The sequence below is a fragment of the Sinocyclocheilus rhinocerous genome, unplaced genomic scaffold (genome assembly GCF_001515625.1).
Source record: "Sinocyclocheilus rhinocerous isolate Xijiao unplaced genomic scaffold, SAMN03320098_v1.1 scaffold171, whole genome shotgun sequence".
Taxonomy (NCBI): domain Eukaryota; kingdom Metazoa; phylum Chordata; class Actinopteri; order Cypriniformes; family Cyprinidae; genus Sinocyclocheilus; species Sinocyclocheilus rhinocerous.
Window position 1 is genome coordinate 339420 of NW_015642206.1, and position 17817 is coordinate 357236.

The 17817-nt window shown below is 37.5% G+C and overlaps 1 protein-coding gene across 1 annotated transcript in view; it reads left to right on the top strand.

Moving 5' to 3' along the window:
- The first annotated feature begins 770 nt into the window (after window positions 1-770).
- The window catches only part of LOC107755731 (KN motif and ankyrin repeat domain-containing protein 1-like), a 53314-nt gene continuing 36267 nt past the window's right edge, over window positions 771-17817 (top strand). The window contains exons 1-2 of the mRNA XM_016572615.1: window positions 771-872; window positions 17299-17395. The gene's annotated coding sequence lies outside the window, so the exon portion shown is untranslated. The remainder of the gene's footprint in view (window positions 873-17298; window positions 17396-17817) is intronic.

Consider the following 17817-nt stretch of genomic DNA (forward strand, 5'->3'; position numbering starts at 1 on the left):
ACCTCAACCCTCCAAGATTAGCCACATCATAAAAAAAAGATGAAAAAAAGTGGATGATCCAGGTAATGACACGTAGCAATCAGAATTAATCGTATATGTACATTTTAAATAGGGCATTTTGTTATTCTGTAATTCAAATGTCTTATGTGAAAGTGCTTATTCAGGAGAGCAGTCTGGTCTAGATAAAAAACAACAACAAAAGGCAATGTTATGATCCCTCTTATTTTGTTAATTATTAATAATGATTATTAATATTTTATAGATTCGGCAAGGTAGCTACATGTCAACTTTTGACAATGACTGTATCTCTACAATCAATTGGCTTCTGCCTGATATCTTGTTCAGCCACACATTATCATTCAAAATCCCAGTAAGTTTCAAAACAGTGTAGGCAATTAGTATTAGTGAGAACGTTCAAGTTAAAGTTTTGGATCCCATTTAAGGCTTAACATTTAGTAAAACCAACATTAAAGTCACGACTTTTCAGAGTTCGTAGCCTATAGCCTAGGCCTATTGTTAGCTTTGAGGAAAAAGTGAAAATGCCCCAGAAGAGATCTAGAGATCCCAGCTTTAGCATAAACAATTCAACTTAAATTATAAAGCGTTATAATCCTTTAATTGAAACATATAACATGTGGGTGACTTTCAGTGGCTCTGCTGATATCGTAAGCAGTAAGAGGACCACCTGCCTTTGTGTACTCAGTTATTTGTACGTCACGCTCTCAGTCTCACGTGAGGGAACATGTATTGTGTCTCGGGTCGAGTTAAGCGATTCTTGTGCGCATGAGCGAAGAGGACACTTCACCGGGACTTTTACAAAGGGAGCGCAGGGACGGGAGAGGGACGTATAAACAAACTTCTTTGGAAAAAAGGTAATTCATTGTTCCTTTTTAAAAACCGCCGGCCGCATGCTTATAAACTAGACTGATATCGCTCACAGGGCGCGTGCGAAACCTGATCCACCTACAACAGGTCAGCAAACACTTGTCTTTCTGTGGTAGGCTACATAAGCTGATGTATTTTTTTCTCGCAGGTTAAATAAATGAGAAAATAAATTAGTCCTGACGATGATATAGGAAACATTGAAGCTGAGCTGCAGAATTAACGTAAGGAATAAAAGCGGTGGAGGATTGCGCGTGCGACTCTTGTTAGGCTACTAGTTGCAAGATAAGAGATTAGCTACAGTATAATTTTAATGGTTAACAGGGTCACATCTTTGTGGGGAAAAGTGTTTTCTTCTTTCGTGTTGTGTGTCGAGCCTACTCAGTAACCCGATGTTTTGTGATCCCGTGTTTTGTCACACCTTTTCGATATAGGCTACTTGATGTAAAAGTACATCCAATTTGTTTTTTTTGCAAATGTTTTTGCGTCTTGAAGAATGCGTTCTTAAATTTTCCCGTTACACAGTGTGTTTGAGGTTTAAGTTGTTTTATCCGTTTGTAATTGTGTCTGCTTGTGTCTGTTGTTTGCTACATGGTTAGGGTAGGTTTTCATAACTGAGTACCTGTAGGGGAGAACGGTGATCTAACACAATTATTTCAAGGTCTGTAGCTCGGTGTTTTTGTGTCTCAAACTTTCACATACTGTTTGTTAGAATATGTGTCTGTTACAAATTAAAGTAGTTTAAATAATACAACTCATCCTTAACTGTGTAAATGAATGTCAAGTACAAAGAGTGCTGGTGTTAAGACTGCAAGATGGTTTGTTACACTAATAGAAAACATAGACATTTGACAATTTGTGCAAGAAGTTTATATTAAAACTTAGTTTTCTAAAAATAATTTTGATATACTAACCTCTCAGACCTCAGTCATGTGTCATACAGTGGTCATGTATAAAAGTGTATGAGACATATGTATATTTATTTATTTATAACCCCTTCAGCTAATTTCTGTTAGGTTAAAATGATTGTTACAACACTCTCCACTCTCCCATAGTAAAAAATAATTTGCCTCGTATACATGAAGTCGAGCAAATTCCGAAACTCTTCAGATGTAGCTACAAGTCCTCAGGTCACTTGACAGGGCGTAATTATGATGGTCGCCCTTCCTGTGCAGATTTGAGGAAGTATGAACTGATTTTCATGATAACCACAGTGTAAATGACTGATATCCTAAAGCTGGTGGTTTGAGTCATTGAACATGAGATTCTAATGTTCAAAAAAACATAAAATGTAACACACCTTAATGTAAATAAGAAAAAAATCTAACCATGTATATTTATTTATTTATAACCCCTTTAGCTCATTTCTGTTAGGTTAAAATGATTGTTACAACACTCTCCACTCTCCCCTAGTAAAAAATAATTTGCCTGGTATACATGAAGTCGAGCAAATTCCGAAACTCTTCAGATGTAGCTACAAGTCCTCAGGTCACTTGACAGGGCGTAATTATGATGGTCGCCCTTCCTGTGCAGATTTGAGGAAGTATGAACTGATTTTCATGATAACCACAGTGTAAATGACTGATATCCTAAAGCTGGTGGTTTGAGTCATTGAACATGAGATTCTAATGTTCAAAAAAACATCAAATGTAACACACCTTAATGTAAATAAGAAAAAAATCTAACTTAAAAATGATCAGATGTGACTTCTGAATGTCCTGTTATTTATTTTCAGTGTAAATTATAAGGTTACTCCAAGTATTTTACTGTAACGGTACATGTATTAAATACTTGTATTTAACCAATTAACATTTTTTTCCTGTAGCATTTTCATTTTTCTCTTTCTTTTTTAAACAAATTTTTTTTAAATGCAGATTTTAAATTAAGCTTTAACAGAAGACTTTTAGTCAGAAACACTGCAGTATAACATGTGCATTGTGTGTGTTGTGTTGGCATGCTCATTCTTCCAGGTTGGCATCATTGCCATGCACAGTCTGTAAAAGACTCTGACAAAGACATTATTATGCTCTAGTGAAAAGGATTGTCAACGACCTACAAATATCACTGTCAGAATTGAAACCTCTGTTTGGCGTATCTGAAACAAGGGAGCCCTGTCCCTTTTCAAACATCATGTATTGGATGCATTCACCCATCATTTCAACAGCAGACAATTTTTAAATTCTTCCTTGTTGGCTACTTCTGATATTCCAGTTGCACTCCTCAAGAAGTCTGTGAGCTCTTAGACCACAATAAACCTATGATAGTTTATTTTGTACGGGGCTAATCCAGAGGAAAATTGGCATATCCACAGGGTGTCAAATGTGTGCGGTTCTGCTCTGAGACTGTGAATGGAAGAAGGCTTTGTGATGCCGAGACATCTTTTGGAGGTAGTCCCAGTTGTTTAAAGAGGGAACTGTTTCAAGATGAAAGTCTTCTAAAGCCTCCTTTCACCAGTGACATAATGAAAGACCATATTAAAGAATGTGAGATCCCTGTCTGCCTTTATGCTTGCTTTGCGGATGGAGTCTTATTGTTAAAAGCGAGATGGCTATAACATGTCTTTGAAGTTGAGAGCTGTTCATGGGTGGCAAATTGGCAATGTGACCGTTTCAAATGAGAAGAGGTTTTAATGTGCATATAGTGTGCAACTGTATGTGAATTTCACTTCCTGTCCATGTGAACAGAATACATGCCACTTTCAATTTGAAAACAATGGTAAGGGGCTATACACATTGTGTCCCTCATTAAATATTTATCCTGTTCTATTAGTTTTGTACCAACATTCATTAGTTAGCAACATCGGGCTTGGTTTCTGAAAAAATAGCTACATCAACTGTTAAAAGGGATAAACAAAAAAATAATTCTTGTCATTCCAAACCTGTTTGAATCTTTCATAAAACCTGAAAAAAAATCTGATTTTTCTCCATTTAATGAAAATCCATCAAGTCCAGATTGTTTATACATTCTTTAAAAATATCATGTTTTGTGTTTCACAGAAAAAAGGAAATGCATGCAGGTTTGAAACGATCATTAAATATTTATCCTGTTCTATTAGTTTTGTACCAACATTCATTAGTTAGCAACATCGGGCTTGGTTTCTGAAAAAATAGCTACATCAACTGTTAAAAGGGATAAACAAAAAAAAATTTACTCCCCTTCTCGTAATTCCAAACCTGCTTGAATCTTTCATAAAACCTGAAAAAAAATCTGATTTTTCTCCATTTAATGAAAATCCATCAAGTCCAGATTGTTTATACATTCTTTAAAAATATCATGTTTTGTGTTTCACAGAAAAAAGGAAATGCATGCAGGTTTGAAACGACATTTTCCAGTGTGAAAACATTTAGATGTGTATGTTCAGGTCTTTGTGGACATATGGCAGAAGCCTCATCAATTTGCACCTTGCTGAGAAAGCTTTGCACATGGGGATCAAAGCTCAGTTCATAGTGAAGGGAACTGTCACCTAAATCTCTCTCTCTCTCTCAGGCTGTAAAATCCACACTGCCACTGCCACCTGTTTATACAGAGAAAATTACTTCCACTTTGCTGCTTGGTTAGAACTGTTTGCAAATCTAATCTACCCCCTTTACCATTGCTCCAAGCCTACCAAACATCTCCAGCATAGAGAATTGCTCACTATATTGTAGATGGGTTACTGTGACCTTTTAGATTGGTTTCTAAATTGCTTTTGATAGATTTTAGTTGTACATATAGTTTGTTGTTGACAATGAAGATTTTGTAATTCTGTTTCATTACATATTTCTGGTCTGTCTTTCAAAAGATAGTTTTAATGTCTTCGAAAGTAATAATTCTAATTTGCTGATATGGGCTCAAGAAACATTTATTATTATCAGGCTTTAATGGTTGGGCTGCTTAGTATTTTTGTTGAAACTGTGGTACTTTTTTGTCAGAATTTGTTGATGAATAGGAAGACCAATAGAATAGTATTTATTTGAAATCATAAATGTCTTTACTGTTGAATAATCCGTAATTTCTTTTATTTAAAAAAAATAAATAAAAAAATAAAAAAATCTTCAATGTCTTCAGTTTCATTCACTGGCTAGTGTATGCCCTGTTGTCACAATTCAACTTGTATATTGTTTAACAATATGCAGACAAAAATGCAATCCTATCTGTTTAAATGATTTAAGAGTTATGAATTAGAGTTAATCTTTCAAGTAAGTGCAGTAAAATAAGGTTAATAACTTGATATTGGTACCTTTTACTTGTCCTCTAGTAATCCTTCCTTAAGAGTAAATGCTGCTTTTTATCTCTTCAAAGTAGAACACATATTTTCCATCAGGAAGTCATAAAGAATCATGAGTTGTTTGCATTTAAAATGCTAATTGCCGCCTTTTCCGTGCAGTGTTTTAATCACCTGCATTTGATGCCTCATTAACTCTTTCTTTTTGTGGAACAGCATGTGCATTTTGAAATCAAATCAGTCATTTTCCATTAGATGCAGTAAGTATGCCTTCAGTTAAAGCTTTTTCTCATAATAATGCACCCGTTTTTGTCCCACTAGCCTGAAGGAGGGGTATATTCGAGGAAGAGACTGGGGTACAGGGCAATTAATGTCAGGAAACAGGAGGTCCTGGTCTTTTGTTGTTGTTAACTGGTCGTATCCAATCAGGGACCATTGCACTGGCTTGTTGGACAGTATTCAAGACACTCATGCTGACTAGAATCAAGACCGACTCCAGAATGACTTTTTGTTTAGGATGCTGTCTAGACGTTCATGTTTACATATTAATTACGAATTCATTATCTAGACAAGTTCTGTGGGAACTCCCTCTTATTATTTCCTGTTATTAATTTAATGCTTGGAATATTTACAAGAACAAAAGTCATGGATTTTTATGGAATACTGTTTTGGTTTTTGTAGTTTCTTTAGTTTTTTATTTAATTACAGAAACTTTCCTCACAGCTTTGCCCTGGGAACCTAAGAAAGGGCTTAAAAAAAAAAAAACTTTGGTCAGTAGTAGTATCAGTGCATTGCTTTCCATTTTGCTTATGAGAAATAATTAGTGAAGACTTTTAATTAGAAGAGTAAAATAATAAAATCTGTATTGGTGATGTATCAAACAACATAAATTGCTTGTTTAGGTTGGCTGTCACTATATGATTAGAATTGGTTCACAGACTTCTTTCCGTTATACGTTCTTTCCTTTGTTAGCCAGAATGGATAGATTGAATGACATCCTGCATTCTGACACTCAATCCAAAACACTGGATTAAGAGGAACACCTGGTCATTTGACGGTCCTTCTATTTAGCTAGAAGCATTCCAGTAAAATAGAGAAACAAAGGATCAGGTTTACTTCATCCCTGCACTTTAAGGTCATTCTCCTGAGATTATGTGGTTTATGTGCTTTCCTAACACAGTGACTTTTTTGTAGTCTGGTCTGAAGTTTTGGATTGAGTAGGAGGTCAAGAAACACTTTAACCATCCATCTATTTGCTCATGTTTACATGTTGAACGTGGATAAATATGAATGTAACCATTTACAAAACAAGGTGGCTGTTGTCCATTTTCTTTCTAAACTTGGGCACAGTTTATTCTTTTTCATTTTCTTATTATAGAGCAGGGATCCTCAAATCTGGCCCACGAGATCCACTTTCCTGCAGAGTTTAGCTCTAACCCTAATCAAACACACCTGAGCATGCTAATCAATGTCTTCGGGATCATTAGAAAATCACAGGTAGGTGACTTTGATCAGGGTTGGAGCTAAACTCTGCAGCGCATTGGCCCTCCAGGGCAAGATTTGAGGAACCCTGTTATAGAGGATGTTTCACAGTATGTCCAACTTGAAATAAAAATATATGCCCTTTTCTTTTTTTTATAATATCAGACCATGCTATGGTCAATTGTCTTGAGCTTGAGTGAAGTTTCTTTTGTCAGGAGGACAGAAGCCTGCTAATTGTGTTCAGCTTTGAGGTTTCAGTCAAAGTGAGTGAAGCTCTTGTCAGGAACATCTGCCGGAATGAAGGAACAGGCTTTTGTCTAACCATGTCTGCCACGTCCTTTCATTTTAGAGACTGTATGGGTGCACTGTCTTTAACTTTGAATGCAAACAGAATGCATCTGGATGCTATAATTAAAAGCTATTTTTAAAACTGACAGATTGAGACAAATGGTGGCCCTTATTATTTATTTCATGCATGTAAGTGGTCACCCTCCATGTGAAAAACTGCTGTCAACATCACAAAGATGTTCAAACTTATCAGGTGTATCTAAGCAATTTCTCTCTACAGCTCTTCATTGAATCTTATCTTTATTTTTCATCATGTAAAATAAGGTAGATAAATTCACAAATAGCAATGTAAAGATCTCTGCTGGTGACAAGGAGAGAAAACTAATTCTGAGCCATGATCTAGCTGGGATTAGTGGGTGCAGAGGAAAAACTCCTACTTTCTCAATGTGCCAGTTGTTTCACAGAAGTCGTTTTGTTTTTCTTGACGTGAGACATACCCACATTTGCAAGTGACATTCATTTTTGTAAACATGGTTAACTCTTTAGATGATTTTTTGTAAACTGTCCAGTTTGACAGGAAAGATAACAAAAGTCAGATGGTAGACCGTTTTATACCAGACTGTGCCAAAATTGTGTCTCCTACATTCAATATGTTGACATGCACAATTATAATTGAGTTATTGTGTATATGACACAGTGTGTATAGGATATTTGAAGGACTACATGTCGAGTGTTGCCTATGGCCCTGTCCCAAATTGCACCCTAAACCCCCTCACGGTCTTCCTCTGAGTCCACACTTTTGTGACATAATGCCACTTTGACTGTGAGGTAGAAGTCTGCCGTGGAGCGGGTGACGAATGGGCAACGCGATCTCATGATAATTTGTATGTATTTTACGTAAAATGTGGTACTATAAAACGTACATTTACTTACGTTTTTACAGGCACTAAAACGTACAATACTGACGTATTTTCAGCATTTAAAGGTACAAAACTGACGTATTGACGACACCTAAAAATGAATCCTTATGAATATTGAAATCGCGGCAGTCATTTTATTAGTTTTTAGTTGTCAAATGAATTACCTTGTTTTCAGATGTATTATTAAATTGTTTACTCATTTACTTATGAAATGATAACATTTCGTTTTGTTGTGTGATTTCTGCTGCCAGCTCATTTCCAAGAATATGCCTACAATGGGACACCCTACGGTCTCCTGGACTTAACGGACATGCGCACGTGGCGGCCATTGTAAGTCCGCAAGACCGCAAGTGCATGTGAAGTGTGCCATTATGTCGACTATGTCTTTAGGAGCATCCCAAGGCCAATTGTAGTACAATTAAAACTTGAAATACACTGCACAACTTTTGCCCAGATTTACAGTTTGGCTGAGTCAATGCTAGTTGCCAAGGGTCAAGTCAACTCTACTCATGATGTATGAAAAGCTTAGGTTCGTGGTCCAGACATTGCAGCTGACTGTACATATAAGTTAGAAAACACAACATAATACGATATACAGAGAAACAATATAAATGGTATAATATACATAAACAGTACAGACAGCAGAATCAACGAATATACAACAAACATCACAACACGTTACACAAGTAAATTGACTTCACAGCAGTGGTATAGTCAGAGCCACTGGGCCAGTCTGCAGATTTCCAGAAGTCCGAGTTAACAGACAAATATATATATATATATATTTTTTAGATTTAGTCTGTGGATATCAAACATATGATATTTTGAACCAATATTAGGACACTAAACTTTTCATATGTCATGCATTTTCTTGCAATGAACTTAAAGGTCTGGTAGTGTGGGATCTTCAGTCGTTTAGTGTATGATGCCCATCTTTTCTCTGTAATCATTTACAAAGACGGCACATGTAAAATGCATATGCAAATGTGTTTTAAAATTCATTCAGATTTTTAAAGTCATGTTATTGATTCTAGAACTAACATTATTTCCACCTCAGAAAACCCAGACTGGTACCATTTCTGTCAGGTTACTTTTATAGCCCATACAGCACGAAGGCATTGTCAATTTCATTTTGTGCCATCAAATCCGCACTAGAAAGATTGCCCTCTGGGAACTCTTAGAAATGTTGTGCTGGATGAGACCTGTTCTAATTGGTTGTTTTGATGGCTGTTCATTATGGAGCTTATGTAGACATGTGCGAGAAAGACACTGAGTTGTTCATTAGCTGTAGATGTTTTATAATAGGATTCCTGTCTCTCACTGAAGGTCTGATTGAAGTGAGTAAAAGATAATCAGGGAATGAACCTTCCCCTGATCTCCCCTACACTGCCTTCTAAAGTTCAGCACTCAATGGAATGCAGTGAAGGGAAGCATTGATGAATACTGAGCTGAAGGTTTGGGGCAGGAACAGGCAGGTCTGAGGAACGTAGGTCTTTACTAAGGAAAGGCAAATGCCAAATAGTCCTGGGTGTGAAAAATCCTGAGAATGGTATGTGCAAGCACTGTTCAATTGAGTGCCCTCCATTCATGGAAGTCTGCCCTTTTTGAGATCTTTTGGGACACATTTAAGGCTAGCCATGATGTAGCTAGTCTTTTCCTGTTGAAATCTGTGTGTGCTATGAACAGATTTCCAATCAGCAATTGGCACTCATGTCAACTAGAAGCCAAAAAACATCTAGATTTCATTGCTAGCAAGACCTGATTGGTTACAAACAAGAGGTCAAGGTTTGGCTGGTTAGCATGATCCGGTTAGCCCCTGCCCCTGATTTTTATTTATTATAGCAGTACTTGATGACATTGAGCAAAGATTGCAGAATGCAAAGATTTTATCCACTGAGCAAATGCTATTTCCAAGTATTGTTGATGTTGATCTCCTTGCTTAAAAAGTAACAAATAAGCCATTATTTAGGCAATGTGTATATGTAAGCTCTAATTTATTTAACCTCCCACATTTGACTGTATGTGTTGTGGCAAACTGACAGCCTACAGAGAGCTTGGTTGACTGACCACTGATCTCCTCAGGTTTCAGATGAAGGTGTCTACCGCTGCCTGTCAGACTGCTTGAGTTACTGCTTGAGTCAGTGTCAGCCAGGCCGATGTCCTACACACTACCTTTAGTTGTCCAGTGGTCACATGCTGCCTGGCTTGTCTGAAAGCAGTAAAACTCTTTTTAGGCCTGTATGATATGGAGAATATTCAAGAACGGGTAGTTTTGAGTAACTTATTTTTAATGATTGGTGTGTAGACTGTAGAAAGAAAACCACAATAAGTTATATTTTACTTTCACAACTTTCCATTATTAAAGATGCTTTCAGTAGTTTTTAATTAGCATTACCATCATGTTCTTTGTGTGCTTCAAGTGCCAATACTGCAATGCTGTTAGATGCTGCACGGTCATCTATCAACGTGAATCACCATAATAGATGTATTTAAAGGGGACATAACACACACAGTTTCACCCAATCTCATGTTAATCTTGAGTACCTATAGAGTAGTACTGCATCCTTCATATCTCCAAAAAGTCTTTAGTTTGATCATATTTATAATAGAAATATACAGCTTTACGATTCTCTCCGGAAAAAGCAGAGCTCTTGGAGGCACGCCGTGGGTGGAGCTAAAGAGTGACGAGCACTTGAGCGCCGAATGCCAATAAAATAGACATTGATGCCGTTTCGCTTACCGTCTGCAGTTCTGAATCTTTTATAGCTGGGACCGCTCCATCTTTCAGTATCAAACGATGTGCAAATCCAGCGTCGAACTGGGCCTTGTTTATAAAACGTTCGTCAACAAACACACTTGTGAAACTCCGTTGCTGCCCCGGAAAAACAAACTGTATCCACTGTTTACATAACGTTGGGTTCTTTAGGAAGCTGAACAAAGTTATCTTTCCCTTAAAACCAAAAACACACTTCTTTGGAGACATTCTTCCCAAGCAAGTCCCGTGCAGCGCTGCCGTCGGATGAAGCTTGTTGATGGGCGCGATCTCGCTCTCGCTCTGGTCGATGCGTGTGCGGGCGCGTTTTTTCCGGGAGAAATGCCCATATAAGGAGTTCCACCCTCGTCTACGTCATGAAGAGCCATGGTCAAAAAACTCTCAGAAACTTGTACGAACCCGGAAGTAAGATTTTTGGCACAGAAATACTCCAAATACCAAATTGTTTTTTTAAACTTTGTCCATGCTTAGCATGAGAATCCAACTCTTTAACAGTGTAAACAACTCTGAATGCATGAAACAGCATTGTACCCCCCCTTTAAATTTTTAGAGAGTTCATTATTACATCCAACCACAAAACACCTCAATTGCTTAGGAGTAATTCTTGTCCACATCTGCTCCAGTGTCGAAACAATGGCGGACTGATGACCGCTCACTCAGGGCGGGTCTAAGGTAAAACGCTACTGTCAATCAACAATCGTGGGAGGGGCCTGGGTCTGTGTGACGTCACACAGACAGGCATCTGAGAATGGCTTGATTTGAGAAAGGGGAAATGATTTAACGAGATTAAAAAAAGCCCACTGGTTGGATCTTATTATTATTATTATTATTATAGGGTGGTTGTGTACACACTGCCAACACACATTTCAGTTCAAACAACTTGTGCATGTCGCATCCGATGACCCCTTTAAGGAGTTTGCACACCGGGTGAGAAGCATGTTGATGAGAGCACACCAACAGACTCCGGAGGCTGTTCAAAATCTTGCCACACCACACATATTAAATTTCATTATGTTTGTCCCAAATCATTGATTACATAATGTACATAATGACCATATGCTGGAAGATTGTGTATTACACATTTTTCCGAAAAAAACTTTCTATGGCTTCATGAAGTCTGTATGCTTCATATAAACTGTTATTAAAAATGTGCAAAAATTTAACCTTTAGGGATACTAATATGCACCTTTTAGGCGTTAAAAAGTACAAAGGTGTCCCTTTGAGGGTTCTGCCCTAGTGACAAACTGTTGTAACCCTAAAGGTTCAATTTGTGCATATTTTATTTCACCTAATTTGAGATAAATCAAAACCATTTTGTTCATTCTTGAAGTGAACTTTTGCCTTGAAATGAATGTGGTGTCTTTGTCCTAGCCGTGGCACACCATAGTGCCTCTTATTCTGTGTTTGACAGCCTTAACTGTCTTTCTTTTTCTATATATGTAATCAGTAGATGCTTGCTAAGTTTAAATCAGGCTGTCCTTTCTCCTCTAAGCCATGCTTTCTGTATGCAGCTGTTGGCTGCTTTCCTCCCTCCAAAATAAGCCTGTAGATATCCGGCTAACAAAGTTTTGGCTGACTTTAGTATAGTAGTTAAAGGGACAGTTCACCCCCAAATAAATTCTTTATTTACCTCATGTTTTTCCAAATCCCTTTAATGTTAATTTTCTTCCTGTTGACTTCCTGCAAATGCTTGTTGTGAACATTGTTAATTGCTAAACATTAAGCAATTGGCTTGATTTCTCAATGATCTTATCTTAACCAGTACAAGCCTGCGGCAACAGGCTTGCTCTTTATGTTCAGACATGCTTCTGTTGATAACACATGTATAAATACTCTAAAGTGTGATTAAACACCACTTCTGACATCAGCCTCATCTGACTCTCTCCCCTCCCCAAGTTATCTAACAAACCGAATTTGCTAACTCCATGTTTCTGCTTAATATTAATCAGAAACGACCTGGCTGTCTGTGTCCGTGTGAGATTCAGTTCTTTGCTTCTCTGAGCTCAATGCTGAGCTAAAGCAAAGCCCAGTTCATAATAGTCCTCTCAGGTTTCTGTTTTAACTAATAGGGGCAGGTTCACCTAGGTAACCAAATTTCCATCTGGATTCAACCTTCTAATGTCTTTTCATCCACCCTTCATGCTTTCAAGAAAAATCAAACAAGTTAGTTTTCAGACAGAAAAATCACAACAGAGTTCTGGTGCATTTGTTTAAACGACAGAGCAGGATCTCACCACCTACTTTGTTTATTGTAATGAACAGGCCACCTGCACGTCAACTTGACCTTTTTAGCTCATTAATTAGAATCTGTGGGACAAAATATTCAGATTATCAGAATATTAATAAACATTCTATGGATAAATTGTTGTCGCTGATTATGCCTGATGTTTGTAGTGCGATAGTTTGGGGTTATGTATGTGAAACTACATGTAAATAAAACCTGGGGGCATTTTTAGCAGTCACAAGTTACCAGCCGTATCTCATGTGTCTTTTTGAATTGGTAGCTTATGAATTCAAGTATTCCAGAAGCATGTCTGTACAAAAACATATGGGTTCATACAAATTCATTGTGCAAGTTACAGATGTATGTTGTAGATCACAGTTTCTCAACCTTTTTATTAATTGAACTACATTAAGGGATGAGCGCATCTCACATGCCTCTTGTAAATTCTGCGTACACTAATCAATACAACCAAACATTTTTATATTAGTTAAATCGGCTCGCTTGTTAAAATCCGCTCATGCTAATGGGGAACCTGATGTTGTCAGGAGCTGACCAAGTTTTTGTAGTTTGGCTCCAAGTGCGTGACAGCACAATGAAATGCTGATTCCAAGTTCAAGCAAGTTCAAGCATGACTTGAATTGTGACATTGCAGAAAAAGTGTGTGCACAAATGTAAGTGGATGCAAATAAGGATATTGCTTTCATACAATAATCTCAAAGGATAACTTGAGCCTACAACATACATTATGTAATGCATTCTAACTCTAACTTTTCAGATTTGTCAAAGATACATTTGTATTGCTGCTTTAAGTGTAAAAATAAAATACTAAAGACACATTGGAAAACACTTTCATCATATTTAGTTAAGACAATCACCACTTTTGTCTTTTGAAGCAAAGCTGCTTGATATTTGCCTCTTATTTTTTGGGATCAATGCACTGTTGTGTGTAAATGTCTTGTGTGTGAGTGCTCGGACTGTTTAAAACTCTTCCAGGGGCTTGTGGTGTGATGACTTGATTAAAAATTCCTTAACCTCAGGCCTTGGCAGACAAGTATGCTGTACAGTGACAGATCTCTCCCTGAAAGGAAGATTAATACTGTCTTGATCTGGCAAAGCCTCGAAGCAACAGAGAACTGGTCACTCACTGTGCGCCCATCAATTCAGAACTGCTCTGCCCACCATAACACACAAGAAAAAACGATTTCTGAACAGCATTTGTAGTGTAACTCATTTGGTTACCAGGTGTCCATTTGGAGTCTCCAAATGGCATTTTTGAAAGGACGCATTCCATATGAAACAAAAGCCATTTCAAAGCTGGAATCGATATTTCTTTGAAAATGGACGCTATCTACAACTATAACTCGAATCGCTCATGTAAACAAAGGAGGATCTTTCGTTTTTTTCCCCTATTTTTTCGTTGTTTTGGATTAAAAAGTGGGATGCATTTTGAAGAGTGGACTCTTAACTTGAAATGTGTGCTGGTGTTTCTTGGAATAGTCCGAGCTGACCAGAACTATAGGCGATGAAACGTAAGTACTGCCGTTCACTTTGTACATGTTTAAATGGCGGTCCTTCAGCATTTATGTTAACCCTTTCCTCTCTGGTGTATTGATTTAAAAAACAAGCTCAGAACATGGATCTTGAGTGTTTTAGCTGTCAAATGATATATAGTTTATGATAGTTGATTGAATATTGTTTTAAAACAAAGGTAATAAATAGCACAGACACGCCTAAACACGCCCTTCTGGGCCGGTGCGGGTTAACAGGTTAAAAGGAGTCATTAGCTTTGAATGCATGCATTTTGCATTCAAGTGTTTATTACCTTTAGTTTTTTTCAATGCTTCTTTATAAGATTCACAAATCTCCATCCTTCTTTTGAACGGTTTAATAATCCGCCGTAAGTACCATAAAAACTGCCTTAGGGATAAGATGCAGGATTCTTAAATTCTGATCCTTGTTTATTTCTAAATACCCCTCATTCTCTCTCTCTCAGTAATGCCGGATTACGTGCAAGTCCCACTGACTGCTGCTCCAAACCCAAACATTACGTGGTTGTGTGGCTACGTGACAGAAATCCTGGGCTCTATTTACAGGCTCCCCTGCATGTCCACAGCAAGAGGAGGGTCCCTGGAGTCAGCTTTGCGGTCGATAGACAATGCTTCTCCTAATTTGATCAGTGCTCATTGATTCGTTAAGCCATGCTCACAATTACTGAGCTCATTCCCAGGAATTCCTCTAGTGTCAGGGTCATGAACCATTCTGTTTTCTGTAAGATCAGTCCACTTGGGGTGTCCTGTCTAATAGACACAAGCAGCTTGTAGACCAGAAAGAGCATCTGACTGCTCTCAGGCTGCCCACTGTGTCCTAATGCAGATTACGGAGTTAAACGTTTTTGAACAAAATTAACAAAAATGTGGAAGTATTTATTTATTTACTTGTTAGCATTTCTGACCCCATCTCTGCATGAAATGATATGAAACAATAAATCAAATCAAATAAAAAAATATATCTAACATTATTTAACATGGTGAGAAGTTATGATACATATGGTTGCATCTGCAAAGCCTTATTCAAGACACCGTTTGTGCACGTATTCTCAAAATTATGTATGTGGAACTCCATGTGTTCCAACACATTTTAATAGAGTGTTTATTTATGTTTACTTGTAAGACCTTCGTTCATCTTCGGAACACAAATTAAGATATTTTTGATGAAATCCGACAGCTTTCTGACCCTGCACAGACAGCAATACAACTGAAACGTTCAAGGCCCAGAAAGGTAGTAAGGACATTGTTAAAATAGTCCCATTATGCTTGGTACTCTCGTGAACGTGCGTCGAAGACTGACACAGAAGAGAAGAATTTGTTGAATAAAGTCATTATTTTTGTTTTCTTTGTGCACAAAGTATTCTCGTAGCTTCATAACATTACGGTTGAACCGCTGATGTCACATGGACTATTTTAACGATGTCCTCACTACCTTTCTAGGCCTTGAACATTTCAGTTGCGATGATGCCTATGCAGGGTAAAAAATATCTTAATTTGTGTTCTGAAGATGAACGAAGGTCTTACGGGTTTGGAACAACATGAGGGTGAGTAATTATTGACAGAATTTTCTTTTTTTGGGTGAACTGTCCCTTTAAATGTGATTTTTTTTTAAAAGTAGAAATACTGAAATGTATTTAAAAGGTAATGAATGGTTTAGATTAATGAGATGATACTGAATGCATCTAATAGCAAGTTTCAGCAAGATCTGATTCACACACATTTTTATAATTTCAGGGCACATCTTCTCGTATTATAATTTTCCTCATGAGTTCCTCCTGTTCTCAGAGCTCTTGTAATTACAGGGATGGGTTAGATGTGGGATTCCTGCTTTGATGTGAGTGTACAGTGACCTAAAGGGTCACAATGCCACTGTCTGTTCTCCTCCAGAGCTCACTTCTCACAGCTCTCAGTCTCAACTTCCTGCGGAGAGCAGAGCTCCAGTGATCTCCACACAATACAGTGCATTATCTGCAAGAGGGTGCGCTAGTATTTTCATAACCTTATGACCCTTTGACCCCTCACACCATAAACAAAAACACAATATCAGTCATGAGGAGCTAATGGTCCTACGGAGCTCAGCTGAAGTTGTCCTACTGTTTCTGGTGTTACTTTTAAGGAATCTGAAGTAGGCTTGCCGCGATAGACGGTGCTGACAGTGATACCGGTGTTAAGCCGCAACACCGGTTACGTCACTTGCCCACCGCGGCACCGACCCCCACCGTCGTTATTTTTTTACATCAAGGTTTTATGCTGTGCCTTCCTCCAAGCTTTCTTACTCGTTTTGCTAATAAACGTTCTACGTTTCTTATTTATTTGGAAGAGGGAACGCCCCGCCCCCACGGTGATACCGGTATTACCGGTGTTGTCACACGTCGATTAACCGATATCACAACCCTAATCTGAAGCAATTTTCCTAAATTGCATATCTCTGAGACATGTAATAATGAAAAAATAATCTTAATGGTACTATTAGAGAGTACTAATAAATAGAGAGAGAGTACTAATAAAATAATCTATAAAGTCTTTAATCACTCTGTATTCTATAGCTTTGCTGAAAACTCTTACGCATACAGATACTTAAAGATTTGTTATACAAAATTGAAGGTTTGGTTTGCTCATGTTTTTTCATTAAATTATATGCTTTTTGTGTGTATGTTTATTTCTGATCAGCTGCTGATGAAAAGTTTGAAAAACTAGTCTCAGCTGTCAGCACTGTTCAGCTCTCATAACATGTCTGAACATTAAATACATTAAACAGGCATCATCATGTCAATGTGCAAAATCAGCTTTAGCTGTAGGGGACAGTTAAATTCATAGGTTGTCAGATGTCATGGATAGTGACTACAGCAGAGCAACAGCTGCTGCTTCATCCCTGTATGTTTATACATTCCTTATGGCTTGTTTTTTTCATTCTGTAAATGTCATATGATCAGTCGACATCATCCTATTGATCTCAGTATCTCTTTCTCTTTCTTCAGGCAATGCTTGTCATCTGTTAAAGGGTTTCCTGCTGCACGTTTTATTTGGAGAACATAAGCTCTGAAAACTGTGGGTCTTCTCACCACTCAACAGCAGGTGATGTTTTGTTTGTTTCTTCTCTCTGTCATCCTTGCTTTGTTTAAAGGGACTGTTTAGCCAAAAACTGAAATTCTATCATGTCGTTCCAAACCTGTATGGCTTTCTGCTGTGGAACACAAAAGAAAATATCGTGAAGAATGTTGGGAACCAAACAGTTTCGGTTCTCATTGACTTCCATTGTATTTATTTTTTTTGTCCATACAATGAAAGTCAATGGTAACCAAAACTGTTTGGTTCCCAACATTCTTCACAATATTGTCTTTTATGTTACAAAAAAGAAAGGTCGTACACTCAAGAAAGTCGGGTTTAGAACATTAGGCAAAGATTTTAAATTGTATCTCCTGACTTCACTATTTTTTTTTTTTTTTTTTTTTTTTTGGGGTTTATGAAAGGACTTTTTCCAAAAGCAAAAAAAAATT